The following is a 14,651-nucleotide window of genomic DNA, read 5'->3' on the forward strand; positions in this document are numbered from 1 at the left end:
GCCCCCCACACAGTCATTTCTTATTCCAAAATGATTTCAGTATCTAGAGGGGTATTCATTGCAGGATTATATCAGCAAAATGTTGGGAACAACCTAGTGGTCCATTAAATAGAGTACTGGTTAAATACGTTCATGCAATGAAAAATTGTGTTGATGGTAAAAAAGAACAAAGCAGCTCCCTAAAGTGACTATGGAACAATCTTCAGGTTAAAAATAAATGAAGCAATTCTATATGAGTGAATATGGAACAATCCCCAAGGTATTATTTTAAAAGCAACATGTAAAATCATGTGTGAGTATAATACTATTGTATTAAAAATCTGCTTGAATGAGTAAGCGATGAGTGGACAATGTTTTTGCCTGCTCAGCATATTCCTGTATATACATATGCAGAGCATTTTCTGGAAAGATACACAGGAAATTAATAACAATGGTAACCTCTGAAGAGAAGAGCAATGGGTGAAGGTATGGAACTGGGGAATAAGAATGGGAGAGAGACTTGCTTTTCACTTAACATCTTTTGAGTTTTGTACCAAATTTAATGTAGGAGTCATTGCCCCTTTAAGAGTAAATCCTTAGGGCCCATTCTTATCATATAGGCTTAAGTGAAGATAAATAGCCAAGGAATTTGTGCTATTAGGGTGTGAGTATTCTGAATACTGAGTTCATGGCTTCTCATCTTTTTGCTCCCACAAAAGCTAGCCTTATCTTTGCATGTAGTAGTCACTTAATAATCTTTTTTATTTTTTAAGTTTATTTATTTTTTTTAGTAATCTCTACACCCAATGTGGGGTTTGAACTCATAACCTCGAGATCAAGAGCCACATGCTCCCCCAACTGAGCCAGCCAGGCATCCCAGTAATCTTTTCATTGAACTGAGTTTAATTGGATTGATTTGTAGGCTTTTAGGGGCACTTCTGTATACATTCTTACTTGCTGGTTTAAATCTAGGTGTATTAGCCCTTCGTGTGTTTTCCTCTTTTCTATCCTAAAGGAAAAAAGATAAAATATTCATTTTGTATTCTTAAGAATTTAAAGATTAGCCAGCCGGTGGATGTAAATTTCTGCCTCCTTTCTGGAGGGCATTTTGGTATCATAAACCAGCATGTAAAACATGTTCAGGTTGTAACCCCAGTAATCCCATCCTTAGCATTTTATCCTAAGGAAACAATTACACAGTTCAGAAAAAGATGTATGCACAAGGATGTTCATAGCCGTGCTGCTGTTAGTACTGAAAATCTGGAAACAATCTCAAATGTTTATGGGCAGATAAGTGGTTAATTAAAGAATGGTATGTCCATCTAGGCTGCCCATTAAAAATGATGATTCCACTGTATATTTCTTTTTTTTTTAAGATTTTATTTATTTATTTGACAGAGAGAGAGAGAGTGAGCACAAGCAGGGTGAGCGGCAGGCAGAGGTAGAGGGAGAAGCACGCTCTCCGTGGAGCAGGGAGCCCGATGTGGGGCTTGATCCCAGGACCCTGAGATCATGACCTGAGCCGAAGGCAGACGCTTAACCGACTGAACCACCCAGGCGCCGCTCCACTGTATATTTCTTGATGAGGAAAGATATCTATAGCATATTGTTAAGTGATAGACTGTACATGTGTATGATCCCATTTTTATCAAATTTCATACATAGACCATTTCACTATATTTATATATAAATGGATACCTGGGAGAAATTCTATCAAAATACTAAAAATGTTTATTCCTCTATGATGAGTGATTTTTAATTTTCTCTCTGTATTTTTTCATATTATTTACATTTTCTTCTGGAGCCCACGTTGTATAACTTTTACCAAAAACTGAAACTACTAAAGAATAAAAAGCACTCAAGTGATTTCCCTAGTTTTACTCTTTGATTCAATAAATATTTGTTGAGTACACCAGAGTATCCTAGACTTATCTTTCCTATTTTACAGTCTGCAGAATTTTCTATATGCCCATGTGAGAAGATATTGAAGTTAAGTAGTTACTAAATGTAGCTTTGGGCGCCTGGATGGCTCAGTTGGTTGAGCGACTGCCTTCAGCTCAGGTCATGATCCTGGAGTCCCGGGATTGAGTCCCGCATCGGGCTCCCTGCTCAGCAGGGGGTCTGCTTCTCCCTCTGACCCTCTTCCCTCTCATGCTCTCTGTCTCTCATTCTCTCTCTCTCAAATAAATAAATAAAATCTTTAAAAAAAATAATAAATGTAGCTTTAAGTTTTAAAACCTTGAGCATCAGGAAAAAATCAGAATAATAGTTGTCTCTTGGAGAGGTTGGGATGGAGATTGATCGGGAAAGGGTATGAAGGAACATGTTAGGGTGATGGTATGTTCTGGAGGTTTGGGTTACAGAGATAATATGTGTTTGTCAAAACTCAACAAATTCACTCAAGATTTGTGCATTCCTATAACATTGAGGGAAAAAAAGATTTGTGCATTCCCCTGTATGTCAATTTTATAACAAAAGAAAAAAATAAATAAATTGGATTTCAGTTAGTGATATTGATGTCTGGAATTTACTTTGAAACGCACCAAAAACAAGATAGATTAATAGATGGCTTGAAGAATGGATAGATGGATAGATACCTAATAACACAACTATAATACAACACTAGTTGTAGAATCTAGGTGGGGTGTATACATGTGTTCATAATGAAATTCTTATAATTTTGCTGTTTGAAAATTTTTCATAATAAAATGTTGAGAAAAATATAAGCACCAATCACCTATTAATATACGGAATAGGTATATATTTTATCCTTGTAAAGTGAATTCAGCAAATTGAGTTCTGGAAGTTGCCCCCAAGAAAAACTCAACCTTTTTGGATAGATAAGCTATATAAATACATATATGTACATATGACATAATTAGCGACAGGGCTATCTTCATGAGTGCATTCATTGTACAGTCACCCAGGGCCCCACGCTTAGTTTAATGCTGTGCTATTGCTGTGTTGAAATTCTTTTTTTTTTTTTTTTATTTATTTGAGAGAGAGAGAGAGAGAGAGAGAGAAACAGCATGAGAGGGGATAGGGTCAGAGGGAGAAGCAGACTCCCTGCCTAGCAGGGAGCCCGATGCGGGACTTGATCCAGGGACTCCAGGATCATGACCTGCGCCGAAGGCAGTCGTTTAACCAACTGAGCCACCCAGGCGCCCTGTATTGAAATTCTTAACAATTTTTTAACATGGGGCCTTGCGTTTTCATTTGCCCTGGGCTCTGCAAATTATGTAGCCAGTCTTGACTAATGAAGAATAATAATATCACTAACACGTATTATCTTCTCCCTATGTCAAGCATTATGTCAATCACTTTACATACATTATCTCATTGAATCTTCAAAAAAGGACTAAAGACGTAGGTACTATTAATATCCCCATTTTACAGATGAACATACGCAGGCTCAAAGAAATTAATTATTGGGCGCCTGGGTGGCTCAGTTGGTTAAGCAACTGCCTTCGGCTCAGGTCATGATCCTGGAGTCCCTGGATCGAGTCCCGCATCGGGCTCCCTGCTCGGCGGGGAGTCTGCTTCTCCCTCTGACCCTCCCCCCTCTCATGCTCTCTGTCTCTCATTCTTTCTCTCTCAGATAAATAAATAAAATCTTAAAAAAAAAGGAAATTAATTATTTGCTCAAGTTCACAGATTTATTGTACCCTCACTATACATAGTAGTGCAGTACACATGGTAGATATTCAATAAGTATTTATTGGATAAATAATAATAATAATGGTTTCCATTTATTGAGCCTAGAATGCTCTTACTGAAACCTGAGGTGATCTTCCCCAATCCACACTCCCCACCTTTGGCATTACTACCTCAAGGCCACATTCCCTGACACCCTAATTTAGGTCAGGTCTCTTTTTATTATACCCTAGGCTTCTTTATAGCATTCATCACACATGTAATTAGGTAGTTCTTTTTTTAATGCCTGTCTTCCCTTCCGGACTGGAAGCTAAGTGAAGACAGTGGCTCGCTTTCACCACTCTATTCCCAGCACCCAGTGCTGTACCTGGAGCACAGCCTGGCTGCCTGCCAAGGTTTGATTACACATTTCTTTTTTTTTTATTGATTATATATATATTCTCATTTAATCTTCAACCCTGGAAGGCATAATTGTTACCATCGTTTTATAGGTGAAGAAACCAAGGCTCAGAGAAGTTAAGTATGAGCTACCCCATCACCGTGATGTGGTCCTACATTTGCCCTACTCCAAAATCTCTCATCATTTCACTGAAACCCACTGTTTTCACATGACAATCTGCTTGACATTATTTTCTGTCTCTAGGCACCACTTATTCCTCTAGTATCTCTTTCAGCTCCTATTTCTGTTGTCTGACCTCCGGGCTCTCTAATGAAGAGGAGGCATGCTTTCCAAGAAGTAATTACAGCAGGTGACATAACCAGGCTGGCTGTAGCCAGGGTTTTATTTTTTAACCTTGATGAGTAAAGCAGCTGGAAACACTACCCTCTAAGAGCAAAAGATCCAGTTCCCTTTGGTACTAACTCTTCTTTAGTTCTGGGAAACACCTTGAAGTGATCTCTTGGGCTATGTAAATGTAAAGCACTCACCCATGTCTAGTTCTTGGGAAAGGCCCAGAATAATTAAGGTAAAGCAAATGTAGATGCTTTGAGCTGTTAATAAGACATCTCTTAGCAGTTCTCTGCCACTACAGATTATTATTCCTGTAAGTGTGAATTTAGACTGTCCAATGCTTGTGCATCACTGAGTATCTTTGCAGAGTTGAGAGAACTATTCTTTGGGCAATTGTTTGTGAGGGTCATGGAAGTGGGATGAGGTGGGAGAGGGCGCAGGTTTATTTCCTTTAGCCAGTGCTGGAGGAGAGACTATGAACAAAAAACAAAGAGTGCTCGGCCCAGCATGGCACGGTGTGGATTTTGCATTCCACCTGTTGTGTTATTTAAAGACTGAAAATCGGGGCACCTGGGTGGCTCAGTTGGTTAAGCGACTGCCTTCGGCTCAGGTCATGATCCTGGAGTCCTGGGATCGAGTCCCGCATCAGGCTCCCTGCTCAGCAGGGAGTCTGCTTCTCCCTCTGACCCTCTTCCCTCTCCTGCTCTCTGTCTCTCATTCTCTCTCTCTCAAATAAATAAATAAAATCTTAAAATAAATAAATAAATAAATAAATAAATAAATAAATAAATAAAGACTGAAAATCCAGGACCTTAAGAATTGGACTGGTGACAAATTATGTTGTCCTTTGTCTTTTGTAGAACATAGGGCAAAAGAACATCAACTGGCAGTGATAGAGTTTCTAGAGGACCTAGGTTTGTGCTATTTGAGGGTAAGTTTAGACAGTAGACTTCTCAGAGTTACCCCTGCTCATAGCAGTGTAAGTTACTCTATTACATTTCTTTTCAAGTATTTCCCAAGCCTTCTAAAAGGACTTGTTAACGTCACAGCCAGCTCTTAGTTGTGCCCTTAAGTTTGTTCCACTTTCTCTGAGGAATATCAAGCATTTCCCAAAGTTAGTGGTAGAAGCAATGGTGACAGTCATCTGTACAAGACAGTGGTGCCCAGCGGGGCTGCATCCTCATAGAGATGAGACACAACAGGGCTATAGAGGTCCAGAAACTTGGGGCATAAGAACAGAAAGGATTGATCCTGGGAACACAAGAGCTACATCAGAAATGCAGAGGAGGAACAGGTTTCTATGAAGGCTTTTGCCATCATAATTTGAACACTGAAAGGATGTATGATATTTTGTCATCACTGGCTAGTGAGATAGGATCTATATTTGTTACTCTGTATGCCTTAGCCCGCTTCCAAGATGGCTCCCAATGATCCTCATTTTGTTGTATTCATGTCCTTCGCTAGTCTTTTCCCGCAGTGAATCAGAGATAGTCTATGTGAACAACAGACTATGGCAGAGGTCATAGTCAGTGACTTCCAAGAGTAGGTTGTAAAGGACTTGTAACTTCTGCTTTGGTCTCTTGGATTGCCTGCTTTGGGGAAGGCCAGCAGTCATAGGAAGACTCTTTTTTTTTTTTAATTTTTTAACTTTAAGTGCCTTTTATTCAGTCATATGAAGACTCTTAAGCAGTTCTGTGGATAGGCCCACAAGAGGAGAAACCGAGACCTCCACCAACATCCAGCACCAACTTGCCAGCCATGTGAGTAAGCCATTGGAAGTGGATCGCCCAGCTCCATTCAAGCCCTCAGGTGACTGCAGCCCCAGCTAACATCTACTGAACCTCATAAGAAACCCCTAGCCAGAGCTTTCCAGCCAAGTGGCTCCCACATTCCTGACCTGTAAAAACTATGAGAGATAATAAATGTTTATTATTGTTTTAAGCCACTAAGTTTTGGAATAATTTGTTATGCAGCAATAAATAAAACACTATACTATACATTTCATAAATGTCTATATGAAACTCTGCCTAAATTAATCAGAAAAGTCTTCAGAAAAAGGGACATGAGTTGAGTCTTCAAGCATGAGTAGGAGCTTGCAGGTGGATGTAAGGTAAAGGGGAGTCATTTAAGGCCGAAGGAACAGCCTGGCCACAAGGCCAGATGTAAGAGGGCATGACTTGTTTGAAAAACAGTAATCAGTTCAGCATGACTGGGGTGCAGTATGTTTAAAGAATGAAATAGAGAGAGATTAGAAGAGTAGATAGGAACCAGTTCACAAAGAACCTTATATGCTAGGCCCAGGTGTCTGTCTTTTTATGCTGAAGGCAATGAAGAGCCATTGAAGAATTTTTTAGCAGGTAACTGACATGATCACTTTTAAATTTACAATTCTAAATTGTACATTCTAGAGTGATGGTCAAATGGAAGGTGGATTGGAGGCAGAAAGGCCACTTAAAAAGCTACTGCAAGTCCAGGCACTAAGTGATTAGTGCTTCAACTAAGGCCTTAGCATTGTGAACAGAGACGGGGGAATTGATTAGAGGGCCTGTAGGAGGTATAATTTTTAGAATGTGAGGGATGAAGGAAGATGTGGAATCTAGGAGGAGGAGCAAGTTTTGAGTCGGTGAGTTTGAGTGGTCTGTGGTCCAGGTAAGTAGGTACAGTGGGCCACTGGGAACACTGATCTGGCATGGAACCCAAAAGAAGGCAAGGTCAGGCTGAAGATGGACCCTTAAGTTTTGAAGGCTTTTTCATGCCAGCATCCCTTAATAAAAATATAAATAAGCCCATGGGTGGAATAAAATCTCAATAAAATTCAGAGTTTGAAGTTTAGTTTTCACTGATAGCAAAGCTATTTAGAAACAAGATCTACAGTAAGAACCTGGGATAGGATTGAAGGAAGAGAGTTAGAACCAGGTACAGGTAGTAAGAGTTAACTCAAAGACCATTATTTTTAAGTAAACTCTTCACCCAATGTGGGACTCAAACTCACAACCCCAAGATCAAGAGTTGCATGCTCTACTGGCTGAGCCAGGTGGGAGCCCTTTGAAGACCATTTTTTTGAATATCTTCCAGTTTTGCTGGGAATTCAACCATCAGCAGACCCAGGTGACCAATTAGATATAGAGATTAAAGGATAGGGCAAAGTCTAAAAAATTATGATTTGCCCTTCCAAATAAATTTCCTTTTTATTTAGATCTACTTGTTTCATCATTTCTAATATCTTTTGGTCTATGCCTCATCTGTATCACTGTTGTAAATGTGTTTTCAAATTTAATTATGTTTCTGTTTACTTTGCTTATTTACCAGTAAGTTCGTATCAGTTTCATGATTTTCTACTTCCTTTTTCTTCTTCCTGTTTTTTGTGAACAAAAGAAAATAAAATGTCTCTCTTTATTAAATATATAACAGGTGTGGCTTGATTTCCTTTATTCAGTATTTTTCACGCATGGTACAGGTCTTGATTTCATTGTCAATAGCCTTTTAATTCTCTGAAATTGTTTTTCAACTAATATAGTGATTTTCATCTTTAACACCTAATTATGGTCTTTTTTTTTTTTTTAAGATTTTATTTATTTATTTGACAGAGAGAGTTAGTGAGAGCAGGAACACAAGCAGGGGGAGTGGGAGAGGGAGACGCAGGCTTCCCGCCGAGCGGGGAGCCCGATGTGGGGCTCGATGTGGGGCTCGATGTGGGGCTCGATCCCAGGACCCTGGGATCATGACCTGAGCCGAAGGCAGACACTTAACGGCTGAGCCACCTAGGCGCCCCCTAATTATGGTCTTGAACCAAACACTCTAAGAGTTGGATTTCAACCAGTTCACCTGATTTGACCTGATCGATCTACTTATCCAAGAACCATGTATTTAGAAATATCATGTAGATAAATGCAGTGTCCATATCCTTAGCATTTTAAGGATTATAGAAAAATAACTTACAGGTCAAATAGTCTTGTAATCAGGTTGGGAAGAAGAACTATTGTGAAAAATGTGATAAAATCCCAGACCTTGAACAGTACTTTTTTCTTTGGTTGTTTCAAAAATATTTCTGCCTCGGTAAAAAAATTAGTATCAGTGGAATTCATGTCATCTTATTGGTGGAAATAACTGTGGTTTTAAAAAAATAACCACTTAATTTTTGCTAGCAAGGAAGCCCAGGGAAAGTAATGCTAAAAATGAGTAAATGGAGCTGAGTGTTTTTACCAAAGTGCTTAACAGTTAGCATGAAGAGACACCACTTAATGTACCTAGCTTTTCTTTTCTTTTTTTTTTTTAAGATTTTATTTATTTATTTGACAGAGAGAGACACAGCAAGAGAGGGAACACAAGCAGGGGGAGTGGGAGAGGGAGAAGCAGGCTTCCCGCAGAGCAGGGAGCCGGATGCAGGGCTCGATCCCAGGACCCTGGGATCATGACCTGAGCCGAAGGCAGACGCTTAACGACTGAGCCACCCAGGCAGCCCTGTACCTAACTTTTCAACATTTAATTGATAAAAATGGAGGCTTAATAAAAATTTTTCAAGGAACAAAATGTCTAATATTTTAAATTTAGCTTTAGATAAAACTGTTTTACAGCATAATTAAAGGTAAAATTGCAGAATCTTAATAGATTTTTCCTAAAATGAAAATGTTTTTACTGATTACATAACTGAGACATGCTCATTTAAAAAAATTCAGTTAATCCAGAAAAGCAGGAAATAAGTTAAATTACAAAAACCTCACAAGCCACAGATAAGCATTATTAACATTTTGTGAACTTGCTTCCAACCGTCTCTTCATATATTTGTGTATGCTTATTTGTACACATGGTTTGACTTGCATAGAATCATACTCTACATTCTGTTCTGTAAACTGATCCTTTCATTCTGTAACACATTGTGGACACCTTTCCACATCTATAAATATAGATCTGTTCCAGCTCTCTAAACAGATACATAGTATTATACTCTATATAAATACCATAATTTAATCAACTATTCGCACATTGTTGAACATTCAGTTTGTTCCCAAGGTTTTCCTTTAGTTAGCAATGCCATAATGAACATCCCTATTATACTTCATTATTTCCTTTCTTCCTTCCTTCCTTCAAATAAAACATGGTTCAGAGTCCCCACTCATCAAGGTAGGCAAGATTTATTTCTGGTATTCTTTTCCCCATTGCAGTGAACTGTACAAGACCTCTGGGGTTTGATGGTCCTGGGACACTGAATTGGGGATATGCTATTAATTCTCTTCCATTTGGCCAGAGACAGCCCTCCCCAGAGGTCTTTTCCGCTCCAGGTGGCAAAGCAGCGCAGCATTTAGGGTCTTAGTGCTTTGTAACCTGTTTCTAGGACATCCTGCAGTATTGTCCCAGCCTGAGTATTGTCCTTTGCTGGGCGTTCTGGGAGAGGGAAACACTTGGAAATCATAAAATCCCACAACCTCTTCCTATACTCAGTGCTTCTTTACATAAGAAGTCTATTTTCTTGAAGAGATGGGAAAACGGAGAACTTCCACTCAATCTTTTCAGATAAACCTGTAACAGACAACTAGACAGTTGATGTTGGAGGAGTTACTGAACCTCCTTAAACCTCAAACTCTTTATCTATAAGATAGCAACAAATAGCAACTCCATCCCACCAATTGTAGAGGCCAAAACACCTAGCTGTCTTTAGCCCCTCTCATTCTCTCACTGCCTCCTATATTCTGCCTCCTGAACTTTCTAAATAGATTCAGAATCTGACCACTCCTCCCCACCTCCCCTGCTTCTACCCGAGCCACAGCTCTGTCATGTCTCACCTAGATCTTTGTGGTAGGCTCCTAACAGATCTCCCTGATTCTGCTCTTGTTCCCCTGTGATCAATTTTCAAGGCAATAGCCCCTAACTCCTTGAAAAAGGACAATGGTTTTAGATCTAACTTAGAGGAGAAGGCAAAATTCTTAGACTAACCTACAAAGCCCTCTTATAGGATTTAGCCCCACCTCTCCTCAACTCCAACCATCTTCTTCTTCAGTCACTATCTCCTTGGCAAATCATGTCAAGCAAACCTTTTGCATTTGCTTTTTTCTCTGTTTCCAGTTATCCTCAAGGGTAGCAGTTGTCTTTATTCAGGCATTTGCTCAAACCATTCCCTTTACCAGTATCCCCATGCCCTACTTCATTTTTTTTTTTTACACAGCACTTACCACTGACATACTGTATGTTTATTATTTGTCTCTTAAACTGCAATGTAAACCTGTTGAAGGAAGGAATTTGTCTATCTAGTTTTTAAAGTGCCTAGAGTAGTGTCTGGCACACCTTAGGGGCTCAATAAATATTTGCTAAATAAATGAATGGACAATCATAATAATCATTACCTTTCAGAGTCATAGTAGGAGTTCATTCTGATAATGCAGTACCTACCAAACAGTAAAGGCTAAGTAAATAGATTGTTGATACATCATCATCATCATTATCATCATTATGTTTAAACTTGGCTTTGAAGAACAGATTAGAAAAAAGGCATTCCAGGAAAGAACTGACTAGATAAGAGGCCTGTAAATAGGAAATACTCCAGCGGTAGGTGTAACCTGCACTAAAAGTGCATGAGAAAACTGGATATTGGTGAGAGATAGGACTGGAAATGCAGGGTTGGGGCAGAATGCAGAGGAAATTGAACTCAAAGCTCAGAAGCCTAGGCTTGTCCCTAACAGTGGGAAACCATCCAAGATTTTCAGCAAAGAATGATATAAGATATTGGTTTATGAAACCTGTGGTGATAATCAGTTATCCTGTGTTGCAAAGCTGCATTTTCTAGCTTGTGTGAGGTGGGTTTACTAATCAGAGAGAACAATGAGTTTCTTTAAGAAATTCAGCTGAAGTTTTGGGAGGTATAGGCCAATAAGACCTGGCCTGCGACCCTATCTAAGAACACCCTCTTTTCATGCACACATAAAATATGCTCCATGTGGGGAAAAAAGCCTTGGTGATTCACTCTTAGCCAGTTTGAGTTGCCAGCTACCTCCTCTTTAGTGATTCTGATTTGCTTAACCTTTGGATTAAGTTTCTTCAGACCTTGGCTGTATTTCATGTCTTACTTTTCCACTTCACATGCAATTTCTGACCATGTCTCTCTCCATTACATAACCTCACGTTCAGTTAAAATCTTGCCAAAGGGCCATCCTGGGACCATCAGTACTGGTATCACCTGGGAGCTTGTTAGAAGTACAGAATCCTCAGGACCCACCCAGCCCCACTGAATTAGAATCCACATTTTAACAAGATCCCTGGTGATCTGTGTGCACATTAGAGTTTAAGAAGCACTACCCTTAAGCATTCCTTAACCAATGCCTGCACCAGCATCTCTCAGAAGCCCCTCATCACCTTAAATAAACATACAGGGTGTCTGTTTTCTAAACAAACTTTCTGGATGAGTCTCCCTAACCACTCTCTCCAACTAGAGAGCTTCCCACACTTGACTTTCTGTATAGAAAACCTGAAGCATTGACTGCTTGAATGTGCAGTGTTTCTCAAGCTACACTTCTCAGATCACCTACATTTCAATAACCTGGAGGGTTTGTTAAAAATGCAGATTCCTGCCCCCCCATCTTAATTCTGTTAAATCTGACTCTTTAGGGGAAGTGTAAATCACTTTTTCTACTAACATCTGATATATAATAACCATCAAAGAACATCAGAGAACACTCAGTGGCAGGAATGAATGCAGTTTCTGACTTTACTAGCTCGCCTTCTCCATACTGAATTCTCTTTCTAGCTCTGATCCCACTCTCTCGTCCAATCCTGCAGTGGGTTATTTGAAATGCAGTAACGACCCTATTGTTCGTGCTATTCTGTAAGAAGTCTCACACAAATGCTATTCTGGTACCTCTTTTTTGAAAGTACACAAATAGCATTCCAGAATTTCATTTTTTATTGGTTATCAGTCACTAATAGACAAATGAAATGTAGATGTTCCTATCAAATAATATTTATTTCTCTGCTCCTTAGTATTTTCTTATGTAATAAAAGAGAATGCTTTTCTTGTGTCTGATGCTTTAAGTCACTGTGTTCCTCTTCACCAATATCTTATATCAGGCCAGCTAGTTTCATAGTCAATCCTTTTGGAAGAGTGCCTGGGAAAAGCAAGGGAGGAATGGCAGGTATATTACTCACCAGTTAGTGATATTATATACCTGAACACTATACCATTCTCCAGGGCCTGGGAACTAAGGGGCAGAGACAAGTGCTGAAATAGGTACCTGGTGCTTGCAGTTTGCTGGTCTACCTCCTTATCCCTACAGACCATATCAAGGCTCCTACCAGTGACATGAAGGTCAAATAGAGTGGGTGAAAGAATGGTAGCACTATGGTTGCATAACTATTATGAAATTAAATTACACAGTTTGAATCTTCATTAATAGATATTAAATGTTAAATTAATAAAAATGACACCTCTTGCAAATTAAATTTAAATGAAGTCTGAATCTTAATGAAGAGGGACCTGGAATGAGAGAGAATAATTTGTATTCCAAACTTTTGTATCCACCCCCAACAGTGTTTTTTTAGATTAAAAAAATCATTCTTTCAAAAAATTAGAAAATCAAAAACGAAAGTCTCTTTTCTCTCTCAAAAGGATTCAAGACTTCAAGGGTATTCTATAATGAGTCTATCTGTATGTAACCTTTTCTGAACCCTCAGCAAGATCTAATTTCATCCTTTTAGAGCCCCTATAGTGGTTCCTTTTCTTGTTTTCTTCTTTTTTTTTTTTTCAGAGGAAAAAAGGTTTCACACAACACAGTTTCAAAAAAGTAAAAGGAACACACTAAATGCACAAACTGGTGGCAAGTTAGGTCCATAGCCTATTGTGATAGGTCCTTCCAGCATAAATCAGGTTTCTTCTCCATCTGTTATCTCAATGTCATTTACAGATGTGGTGATTTTTGAACAAGAGTCTCTCATAGGAGGGTGGGCAGCTTTCAATCATTGGTTTCTGGATCTGTTTGTGCCATGTAGGCATCCAACTCGTCATCCAGGTGTCCTTTTGTTTTAGACATGTATGCATCCAACTGGTTGTCCAGCTGACCCTTGGTCAGTACAGGGAGAGTGAGGGCACCTCTCCCTCATCCAGGGCCTCAGCCTCGACCTCCAAAGCCCCCTCTTCCCCGACCTATCATACCCCGACCTCTACCACTGATTCCGCCACAACCCATAGCTCCACTCCCTAGGCCCCCTCTCCCAGGACCTCCACGACCTCGAATACCACCTCTTCTTAAGCCCATTTGGGGAGCTACAGCTTTTCCCCCTTGGAGCAGGTTTTGTCCTCGGAGCAACATCTCGCCCCTAAGCAGGGTTCTGGTGGCACGTCCCCCACATAGTCCTCCTCGGGGTAAACCTCTCTGGTTTGGGCAGGCCTCGTCCTCCCATTGCTCCCCTGGCCAGGGTCCCTATGGGTCGGCCTAACCGTGCCTGGATGTCACTCTTACCCAGGCGCTGCTTTAAGCTCTGCTTAAGTTTTAATGCTGCCTGGACAGAGGGTCTATTCTCTATCTACTGGGTCAGTCTTCTGTTTCTGGCACTGGCTAGCTGCTGTTGTTGCTGCATCGAAGCCCGAATATTCACTGGCATCGGCTGTTTGTTCTTCAGCATATTAGTAAAGCGCTCATTTAGAGACATCTTGGTGATGCTTTTTAGCTCAACTTTCGGCACTGACTGTGCAGCCATCTTCAAATCCTGAGAATCGAAGGAAACGGACACCATTGCACTTCCCGGGGCTGCCACCACGGTTGTGGCACGTGGGCCGGGCCGGGAGAACCTGAGTTGACTTGGTGGGTGGTTGGTTAGAGGTGTAAGCGGTAGGTTGCTAGGTTAGTTAGCTCGTTGTTGCCAGCCGGCTGTCTGGTCGGCCCGTCCACCTGCTTGCCCGGCCTGCCCTTTCCTGCCTTGCATCGGTCCTTTTCTTGTTTTCTAATTCTCTTATTCTTTTTTTTAAGATTTATTTATTTATTAGAGAGTGAGAGAAAGAGTTCAAGAGAGTGGGAGTGCATGCATATGTTGGGGGAAGGGCAGAGGGAGAGGATCTTCAAGCAGAATCCCTGCAGAGCAGGGCTCGATCTCACAACCCATGAGATCCGTTACCTGAGCAGAAACTGAGAGTTGTTTGCCCAACCAACTGAGCCACCCAGGTGCCCCTCTCTTATTCTTCCTTGACTTGTGGTCACATCTGGGTGTCTTCTGAGTTGTACTTCCTTGGCTGGTTGTAAATCCCCTCAGGCAGAAACTGTGTATTCTCCTCTTTGTACATATCAACGACTATTTATTGTTCTCTATG

At 40.3% G+C, this 14,651-nt stretch overlaps 1 pseudogene; it reads right to left on the minus strand.

Annotated features, from left to right (window-relative positions):
• Positions 1 to 13,415: 13,415 nt before the first annotated feature.
• Positions 13,416 to 14,073, minus strand: LOC123833688 (chromatin target of PRMT1 protein-like; annotated as a pseudogene).
• Positions 14,074 to 14,651: the final 578 nt, after the last annotated feature.

Source organism: Mirounga angustirostris, unplaced genomic scaffold (genome assembly GCF_029215605.1).
Source record: "Mirounga angustirostris isolate CCGP_5_RB_7025 unplaced genomic scaffold, mMirAng1.0.hap1 SCAF_1, whole genome shotgun sequence".
NCBI classification, from domain to species: domain Eukaryota; kingdom Metazoa; phylum Chordata; class Mammalia; order Carnivora; family Phocidae; genus Mirounga; species Mirounga angustirostris.